Below are 11,408 nucleotides of genomic sequence, written 5' to 3' on the forward strand. Positions count from 1 at the left end.
AACCTGTTTACAACCATCTAAATATGGTTTTTAACATCACTAGAGCCCTCTAGACATGAAATAACACCCCTATAGTCACCTTCACACTTCCATTACCCAATATAGTAGACATAAGAGAAAAAAAGACATATCAGGCGGAGAAAACACGTTTACAACTTTGTAAATACTGTTTTAAAACATCAGTAGAGTCCTCTGTACTTGAAATAACACCCCTATAGTCACCTTTACATTCCTATTACCCAATAAAGTAGACATAATAAGAGAAGAAAAGGCATGTCGGGCATAGAGAACCTGTTTACAACCATCTAAATATGGTTTGTAACATCACTAGAGCCCTCTAGACATGAGATAACACCCCTATAGTCACCATCACACTTCCATTACCCAATATAGTAGACATAAGAGAAAATAAGAGATATCAGGCAGAGAAAACACGTTTACAACTTTGTAAATACTGTTTTAAAACATCAGTAGAGTCCTCTATACTTGAAATAACACCCCTATAGTCACCTTTACATTCCTATTACCCAATAAAGTAGACATAATAAGAGAAGAAAAGGCATGTCGGGCATAGGGAACCTGTTTACAACCATCTAAATATGGTTTGTAACATCACTAGAGCCCTCTAGACATGAAATAACACCCCTATAGTCACCTTCACACTTCCATTACCCAATATAGTAGACATAAGAGAAAATAAGACATATCAGGCAGAGAAAACACGTTTACAACTTTATAATACAACTTAATAATCATCAGTAGAGTCCTCTATACCGGAAATAACACCCCTATAGTGACCTTTTCATTCTTATTCCGAATAGAAAAGGCATGCTAGGCATAGAGCACCTTCTAAATATGTTTTGTAACATCACTAGAGCCCTCTGGAAATGAAATAACACCCCTATAGTCACCTTCACACTTTTACCTAACACTATTACCTAACATAGTAGACATAATGAGAGAACATAAGACATAAATAAGACTTGTGATTGTGTGTGTTCTGGATTTTTAGCTTGCATAAAAACATACGGCTCGATTTCGGATCAACATTTGCAATAAAAGTAACGGATTTAGAACCCCCCCCCCCCCCCCCCTTCCCTTTTCAATAGTGATTGTTCACTCGTCAGCCAAGCCAGGTTTATGTGAGGTTTATATCCCCAGTATTTAACGCTGGAGGCCCATTGGCTGGATGCAGTCATGTGTCGTGTAGTGCAGGGCCTTGTGGGCGGAGCCCGCAGCAAAAGTGAATTTGTCCTCATCCGTCCGGGCGCCGGTGTCTCATCCCGGGATGCCGGTGTCATGTCCTAATCCGGTCTCTGTCCGGTCTTGGCGGAGACAGATGCTGCGGTCGGAGCGACCGCGCCGTGACGAGGGACCAGCCGATGTGAGCGGACAGGATGTGGGCAGAGACTCTCGCTCGCGTGGATGTCACGGCAACAACGTGTGACACGGGGAGACCTGTGTGTGTGTGCTGGGAGATGCTGAAGCTTTGTGAAAGTCCTGCCAGCAGAAGAGCCTGAAACCTACTCAGGCCTCAAATGTGTGAAAGCCTGACACGTGTGTGTGCGTGTGTGTTTGTGTGTGTGTGTGCGTGTGTGTGTGTTTGTAGGCCTGAAACACAAACTTGTCATCAATAAAGAGGAACCACCTCTGCCTCTTCCAACATGGCTGGATGTTAAAGCTAACATTTTAAAAGATACATGGCCCTTTATGATCTACTCCTATAAAGTTGGGTTCACAGCTAGCGGCTAGCGTCACAACATCAGAACTCCTTCTAAGCACTCGGGAGTGTGACCAACCACAGCGGAGTGGGCGTGTCTGGAGGCGGGCCGTGGGTGGAATATACATGAAAACAGACAGTTTTTGTGGGAACAACAAAATCCAAAGAAATACAGCTGGAATAGGTGCAGATTCTGGAAGATCTAGAAAGTTGTCTGTGCTGGTTATTGTGTGTCGCTGCTCTATAGGAGTCCACAACTCGATACAAAGGGAAAAACAAGCATAATAGGCCCTCTTTAAGACTTTCATACCCCTAGTGAGGATAAGAAGATAGATGAATGGATTAATGATTAATTAATGGATTAATCAGATTTGTAAAATTATTTTAAAAAAACGACATTGAGTAAAATCACGTTTTAACCTGATATTGGTGTTTTCATATTTGCCATCATTTTTTTCATATTATATTTATATATTTGTATTTAATTGTGTAAGTTTTATTTATAAAAAATATGCTTAACTTAATTAATTGTAATTGCGTATTTTAATTTAATTTAATTTATACAAACATGATGCTCAAGTAAAACTATGTTTTAACCTGGTTTTTCATATTTGAAAAAAGCAATTAGCAATTAACAATTAGCATAATTGTTATATAATAAACATTTTATTTAACTAAAATACACAATTAAATTCATTAATATATATATACAAATATAAAATACACAAATACATTAATGTATATATATATAAATGTATTTAATTGTGTATTTTAATTAAATAAAATGTTTATTGTATAAATATTTATATATATTAATATATATATATATATATAAATGTATTTAATTGTGTATTTTAATATATATATATATATATATATAAATTTATTTAATTGTGTATTTTAATTAAATAAAATGTTTATTATATAAATATATATATTAATATATATATAAACGTATTTACTTGTGTATTTTAATATATATATATATTAATGTATTTAATTGTGTATTTTAATTAAATAAAATGTTTATCATATAAAAATTATGCTTGATTTAATTTTAAATATTCTATAAGAAAATTATGCATGAGTAAAATTATGTTTTAACTTAATACTGCCATTTACATATTTGAAAATTTTAAATAATTGTGTATTTTTCATTTCATTTCATTTAATTTAATTGTACTTTAATTGTACTTTTAATCCCAAAGTGATTTAATGACATTTTTTTCATTCGTCTAACAAAATGGCGCTATATGTCCAGGTGCTCGAGGTGGGTAAATGATGGTAAAAGAGCGTGATGATGACACGTGTGTGTTTACGTGTTGTTTACGTGTCGGCTAGCTCATGTTTGTGTGCTGGCATGTCAGCCCAGATGGAAATGGACAGCAGTTAGCTGAAGAAAAAGCATCCGAGTGTTGATTGCTGGCCTTCCTTCACGCACTCGTGTGTGTGTGTGTGTGTGTGTGTGCGTACGTGTGCGTGTGTGTCTGCGAGGAAGTCCTTGAGCCAGTGTTTGTCAGCTGGTGAGCGTTCTCAATATAAGCACTCTAATTGCTCAGAAAATTCCCAGTAACGATGATTGCACTTGACACCAGCTGACATTACAGCGGCGGAGCAGCGCCTGGCGTGGCCCGAGATACCACCCCCCCCGCACCCCTCGCCATCCTCACCTCCCCTCCTTCCTGCCCGACACCCTCCTCTGGATGTTGTCGCTGCCGCCCCCCCTCCCCCTTGACCGCGGCCTTGCCCCCCAGTGACCGCCATGTGCCCTCCGCTGGTTGAAGTGACGCCCCAAAGTTCAATCTGCTTTGGCGTCGCTTTCTGCCACCTTTCATCTGTCAGAGGGAGCGGAATGTTCCGCCATGCTTGATGAGGGCGGTGGTGGGGGGGGTGGGGTGGGCGTGGGGCACAAGATGGAAAATGTTTTTGACTGCGCAACATCATTTAACAGTAAACACCTTTTATCTTTCATCCATAGCTTGAATACTGAACACCGGGTGGCCAACATGCAGACACTCTTTTTGGCATATTGTAAAATATTGTACAAACATAAGCAATAACATAAATATAAGGGACTCAGAAGACGCATTCAAAGACCTTGTGGTGATATGTAGCACTTTGTACTCTACATGAATGCTTTTGATATATCCTGTCATATTTTCTCTCGTATATTTTGTAAAAGGAGTGTAAAGGTGACTGCAGGGTTGTTATTTTATATCAAGAGGGCTCTAATGTTAAAAAAAACATATTGGGAAGGTCATAAATGTGATTGCTAGGTCATATGTATCTCTTATTTTCTTTTATTATGTCTACACTATTTAGTAATAGGTTTGTAAAAGTGAACATAGGGGTGTTATTTCATGTTTGGAGGGCTCTAATCATGTTAAAAAGCATATTTTGAAGGTCGTGAACAGGTTTTTTTATGTTTTATTTTTCTAATTTTCTCTAATTACGTCTACTATATTGGGTAATAGGAGTGAAAAGGTGACTGCAGGGTTGTTATTTTATGTCTAGAGGGCTCTAATGTTAAAAAAACATATTGGGAAGGTCATAAATGTGATTGCTAGGTCATATGTATCTCTTATTTTCTTTTATTATGTTTACAGTATTCAGTAAAAGGTTTGTAAACGTGACCATAGGGGTGTTATTTCATGTTTGGAGGTCTCTAATCATGTTAAAAAGCATATTTAGAAGATTGTGAACAGGTTTTTTATGTCTTATTTTTCAAATTTTCTCTAATTATGTCTACTGTATTGGGTTATAGGAGTGTAAAGTTGACCATAGGGGTGTTATTTCATGTGTGGAGGGCTCTAATCATGTTAAAAAGCATATTTAGAAGGTCGTGAACAGGTTTTTATGTCTTATTTTTTCAATGTTCTCTAATTATGTCTACTATATTGGATTATAGGAGTGTAAAGGTGACTATAGGGTTGTTATTTCATGTCTCAAGGGCTCTAATAATGTTAAAAACTGTATGCTGTGTCATACTGTATGTTTGATTTTCTATTATTATTTCCACTATAGTGGGTAATAGGAGTGTAAAGGTGACTATAGGGGTGTTATTTTATGTCTCAAGGGCTCTAATAATGTTAAAAAACGTGTGCTGTGTCATACAGTATGTTTGATTTTCTATTATTATTTCCACTATAGTGGGTAATAGGAGTGTACAGGTGACTATAGGGGTGTTATTTCATGTCTCAAGGGCTCTAATAATGTTAAAAATGTATGCTTAATCATACAGGAGTGTTATTTTATATTTTGATGGCTCCAATAATGTTAAAATGCGTATTTAGAAGGTGGTAAAGAGGTTTCCTATGATGTGACTACCAAAATATTCCATTTATAAATAACAGTTTTTAAGCTAACTGTGATAAACGAGGGATTACTGTACTTTATCCAGAGAAACGTAGTACGGCACCCCATTGGGGTAACATATCCTGATAAAAGGAGCAGCATTAATGTATAGAATGTGTGAGAGTGGCCCAGTAATCTTCCTTTATGCGCTGGTCAGTGCAAAGGTTTGGACATGAGAGTCATTTTCTGTCCATTTGACTTGAAATGCTGTTAATGTGCGTCAGTAAACAAAGGCTTCCTGCTGCATGGTTGCTGCTGATTGCATGTATTGATTGATTGGACGGACTCCTGCTGTTCAAATTACCAAATCAAGCTCGGACACGGGAGAGACGGAGAGGAAAGCGCTGGGCGGCGTATAAATATCCAGCGTGATACCAATGATGTTATTAGTAGTCAAAATGCCGCCTGTGTTCATGATGCTTTGCGGCGTATAGACGGGCCCCTGCAGGCTGGGACCTGTCACCTCTTGGTCTCGTCAGCGTTAATGTGAGCATGGCCAGCCAGCCGTGGACCTGCGACAGATCACATGATGACCATGCCCCCGTCCCCCCCCCTGCCCTGTTTCATCCCCTCGCTTCCCTGCACAGCCACTAAATATCCGTTACTGTCCAGGCGTCACCTCTGGCGTGAAGACTTTTTATTTAATTTCAGGTCAGAACCTGCCGGTGCCGCTCTCTGACGCATCGGAGCGCCACATCGTGCCCGGTGGGCGGCGTTGTTGTGGTGGCACGGGGGATCAGTGGTGTCACCGTCGCTCCCGGGCTTCTAACCTGTGGCCTTCGGAGCGGAACATTCACATTGCAGGAGCGACGGGCAGCTGTGGCACAACAAGGACCTTTGGTGCCGTGCTGGACCTTTTTGTGAAACTGGACAAAATATACTCAAAGGTTCTTTATTGTTCAAAAACACCTCAGCTTTGTGTTATTAGCGTGAATATTTCATATTTTTCCTCTTAATATTACAACCTTTTGCTCCTTTTCCTCTTGTTTTTTTAAGAATAAATTAAAGAAATGAGCCGCACGCCACAAATGCCACCCCCGGGCTGCACTTTGGACACCCCCCTCCTGTAGACCTTTCACAAACGTTTGGTTTTCTTCCATCTTGGTTGTTAATTTAAATTTTTTACTTTAAAGTCATTTTTGGACCCTTTGTATTGGGTTGTGGACTCCTATAGAGCAGCTACACACAATAACCCGCACAGAAAACCTTCTAGATCTTCCAGAATCTGCACCTATTCCACCTGGATTCCTTTGGATTTCATGCTTCCCGTGCTCTGTCCACCTCACCTACCCATGGAGGAGCACTCATTGTCAGAAACACTTTGTCAGAGGCAGCGCTAATGCCATGGAACTCAGAAGCCAGATGTGAGGGTGCTCCGTCTACCTCGCCTACCCAAGGAAGAGCACTCATTGTCGGACACATTTTGTCAGAGGCACTGATAATTCTGTGGAACTCGAAGCCGGACTTGAGGGCGCTCGCTCCACCTCGCCTGCCCAAGGAGGAGCACTCATTGTCAGACACACTTTGTCAGAGGCACCGCTAAGGCTGCTGAACTAAAAAACCAGACGTGAGGGCGCGCTGTCCACGTCGCCTACCCAAGGAGGAGCACTCATTGTCGGACACACTTTGTCAGAGGCACTGCTAATGCTGTGGAACTAAGAAACCGGATGTGAGGGTGCTCCGTCCAACTCGCCTACCCAAGGAGGAGCACTCATTGTCGTACACACTTTGTCAGAGGCACCGCTAATGTTATGGAACTAAGAAGCCGGACGTGAGGGCGCCGTGTTTACCAAGTGCAGACAATCTTGGCACAACATTGGTCGTGGAAATGTGGTCATTAGACGTTCCAGTCATCCGTGAGCTTTGTGGTTCTCCCCACGATAACAATACTATAATACCTATGGATAAATTGTTTAAAAATGTAGTTTTACAAAATGTAATTGCTACAAAAATAATAATAATAATAATGACCTCATCTCAAATATTTCACTTTCCAATGTTTCTGTATGTGGCCCCCGGTGTAATAAATGTGGAGACCTCTGTTTGAGACCCTGTCCTCAGGCCAGCGGGTGTCCATATTTGGCCATCCATTGGGCCAAGCCCCCGTGCTAGCGAGTAAAAGCTGGCATAAGGCAGCCAACTTAAACTCTGCCCTTCCAAGCCAACACGCTCGCGGTTTCCTGCTCTCCTTGTAAAACTTTTTCAAGCAACCAGAGGACCGCCGGGTCTTCCCTGGGGGGCACCGCTGTCGCTCATGACGGAGGTGTGGCGGCAGAAGAGGCGGCAGCGCGGGCCGGGGATGCGTGATGTGTTGTGACAGCGGCAGCCGGGGCTGGCGGGCGGTCACCATGCGGCACCATATTGCCGCCCTCCCCGGGGATGAGGGATCAGCATGCCAGCCTTGCCAGGAAGTGCTAATAGGCGCAACACGTCTTGCTTTCACACATTAAGGCGGGCGCGGGGTGACAGATCGGAGCTGTGATACCGCCGCCTGGAAGGAAACTCCAGCCTTGGCATCCGCTTGCCAGGCGGCTAATGATGACACGTCCCGCAGTCATTCGTACGTGTGTCCGTCACTGCGCCGTCACCCTGGCAACCGCCTCCACGTTGCCGCTGACGGTAGGAGGGGTGTTGCTACGCTTTTTGTACTCTTTCATATATCTGGGATCAATATGTCTTATTGTTAAAAACTATTTTTGACTTTTAAGCCCCCATCAGCGGGTAAGGTGACACCCAAATTGGGAGGGAAGGGGTCACGCTGGATTTTGTAACAAATAAAACCAGAACCACATTCAAAATAAAACTACAGGAAGTCTGATCAATCACTGAACCAGCCAATCACAGGGCACAACTTCAAAATCACGGAGACATGTTGCCCCAAGCTGCCATGTTTGCTAATGTTAGCTAATGTTAGCTAATGTTAGCTAATGTTAGCTAATGTTAGCTAATGTTAGCTAATGGCGGAACATTGTCAAGTTGATTTTTTTTTTTACTACAAAAAAATCCAAAACAAAATCAAATAACTAGCACATGGAAAACATGTTTATGACCTTCTCAATACGCTTTTTTAACATTATTAGAGCCCTCTAGACATGAAATAGCATCCCTATAGTCACTCCTATTAACCAAAATAGTGGAGATAATGTAGACTCACACATGTTAGCATTACTGTAATATTATTCAACCAGGAAATAGCATGATATTTTATATATATATATATATATATATATATATATATATATATATATATATATGTATATATATATTCATCAATGTATTTTTTGTCTTAGTCTAGTTAACCGCCAACGCCGCACCTTGACGACTGGTCACATTTTTCACTTGACTGCCAACCACCGCTCCTCTCGAGCGCCCGCCGCCCCTCCCCCCATGGTCATCCCAGCACCCCCCCCCTCCCCCCCCACCCCCGGGGGCCATGTGACGCCTGCTGAAGCGCCGCTGTGAGCGAGTGTGCTGCCAGTCATCAATACGGGTTCCTTACAGAGGTCACGGGTTCAAACACAGTTCAGCGCCCGGGCCCGACGCCGGCTGAGGCCCACCCCGTTGTCCCCCCCCCCCCCCCCCCCCCCCCACACACACACACACCAGGCACATGGTGTGTGTGTGTGTGTAGGTGTTTTGCCTTTGTTAGACAATAGATTTAGATATGATTTAGCGTTGCGTGTTTACTACACGTTCCCCTCATGGGGCCTTCGATTCGGGTCCCGGGCCCTCTGCCAGCTGACATCATCAACACGTTGTTAGCAAAGCAGGACGTCCCACCCCCCCACCGTACCGTCCCTCGTCCGCTGATGTCGCTCTGGTCCACAACCGCTAAATGTCACGCAACAGTGCTGTCATTTAGACCACAAACATGATGCTAACCCTAGCATCACCCCCTACGCCCCACAATCAGGAGTTTTTTTTCCTGGTGTTTAGCAACAAGCTAGCATGATAGCTATATAGCTATATGATAGCTATATGAAGGAATGACTAAAATAAGGAATATTGGTTTTAGTTTGTGGTACTTGACGTGTTGCTGACTTGGCCCAGTTCTTGGTCTCACAGGCAGAAGGAAGCCGTGCTGGACCCGAGCCAGCCTGTGTGTGTTGCGTTGTGGTTGTTGTGGTTTGTGTGGCCATCTAGTGGACTGACAAACACTTTCACATGAAAAGGGAAAAGCACAAGAGCACTTCAGCGGACATTTTTAGTTTCTTTACTGGCCTTTTTTTTTTTAAAACTTTCACATCCAAAAAGAAAAAGTCATTTCTTCAAAAAGTCCGACTTACTGGAAATTTCCATCAGCGTATTCGAGTGCTGACTCATGGAGTTTTTTTTTCTTGACAGGCTCCGCCCCTCACAATGACTCTTTCTTTTGGTGATGCGTGTGTGTCGCTGATAAACAACACAGAAAGCTGCTTTAAGTTGCTTTTTTCTGTCTCAAAATTGATTTGTTCAAGCGGATTAATCCATCGTTTGTATTGATCTGATGCTCAGTTTAACTGAAATTAACCCGTCTGCGGTGCAGAATGGCTTAAAAATCCCTGAAACTGCTTGAAAAATGAATATTTTAAAGCAATTAATCGAAATTAATCCAAAATCAAATATTTAATTATATTTTATTTTTGAGAAAAAAAAGTCTAATATGAGAGAGAATAAAGTCAAATGTTTGTTTTTAAGGCGTTGAATGGGCTGGCCCCCAAATACATCTCGGACCTCATCCAAGTTTACTCTCCAGCTCGGTCATTGAGGTCCGAGGGCCAGCTCCAACTTGTGGTGCCTAAGACGAGACTTAAGACCAGGGGGGACCGAGCCTTTTCTGTGGTCGGCCCCAAACTATGGAACTCTCTGCCCTCCCAAGTAAAAAAGGCCCCCAATATCGAAAGCTTTAAGTCTCGTCTTAAAACCCACTTTTATTCTCTGGCTTTTAACTCAGAGTGAGTCGTATGGTCCTGTGTCTTTTAGTTCTTTGTTTTTATTGTAATTGGTTCTATTTTTTATACTTTTATTGCTTTGTTTCTTGTTTTTAATATTTTAATATCTATTTTATTATTTTATTTCTTAAATGCTCTTTTAGTTTTGGATTATTACTTTTTATTTTTACTCGTCTGTGCAGCACTTTGGAAACTCTGTTTATAAAATGTGCTATATAAATAAAGTGGATTGGATTGGAAATCGAATTGATAACTCTCACTCGTCCCATCCACCAAGTAGGACTTAGTAGCACATAATAATAATAATAATAATAATAATAATAATAATAATAATAATAATAATAATAATAATAATAATAATAATAATAATAATAATAACAACAATAAAGATGAATAAGAGAAGGAAGGCAAAATGAAGGTAGCGCTAATGCCATGCTAGCTGATGGAACATTCCATGCATGCGCTCAGCATGTCTGCATGGTTGTGTGGTTTTGGTGGCCCGGATGGGCGGGGGCTTTTTTTTTTGCTTTTTTTTCCTCTTCCTGTGGTTAGTGGCACACTTTTGTCAGATGTGCAAACCAAATGTAGTCACAGAAAAAAAAAAGAAGCGCGTGAGGCCAAAGTGTGACTGGAGGTGAAGAAAAAGCCATTGATGACTCTGGTGCCAGAATGTAAAAACAACCCCCCCCCCCACCTACGAGGCCCATAGAGGGAAACCACAGCCAGTCATACGACCATAAAAATGGTCGTTCCTGACACACGCCTCGCTCCTCCTCCAAACCTTCACACTTACTTGGCCTTGACGTTCTCCTCCGATTTCGGCTCAACATTTGCCATAAAAGTGACCTTCTCTCGTCAATTTTGGGGGAAAACATTGTAAAAAAAAACAAAAACAAAAAAACATGCAGAATGGGGGACAAAAAATACTAAAGGTGTATTTTCATTTATTTTTATTTTAAAAAATAATGTAAAAATGGGGAAACAATTTATAAATATATTTAACTGTTTTTGGAAAAGTAACAAAAACATATGCAGCAAAATGGCCTATTTGTAGAGAAAAAAAGATTTTTTAATACATTTTTTAATTTTAATTATTTTTTGGTTTAAAAAAAGAATATGAAAAATGTGGAAAACCTATAAATAAATGTAATTGTTTTTTGGGAAAAAACTGCAAAATTATTTTTAAAAAATCATATTTTTAGAGGAAAAAATATTTTTAAATACAAAATTTTTATTACAATTTCACATGAAAAATTATTAAATTTTTTTAAAATGTTTTTTTAATGTTTACAAATTAATGAAATTGTTTTTTCACAAAAGGAAGACTAATAAACAATTTATTAGGGGGAAAAAAAATTCTTTAAAGAATACAAAATATCTTTTAATTTACATTTTTATTAAAA

Source organism: Doryrhamphus excisus, chromosome 3, assembly GCF_030265055.1.
Source record: "Doryrhamphus excisus isolate RoL2022-K1 chromosome 3, RoL_Dexc_1.0, whole genome shotgun sequence".
In the NCBI taxonomy this organism is placed as follows: domain Eukaryota; kingdom Metazoa; phylum Chordata; class Actinopteri; order Syngnathiformes; family Syngnathidae; genus Doryrhamphus; species Doryrhamphus excisus.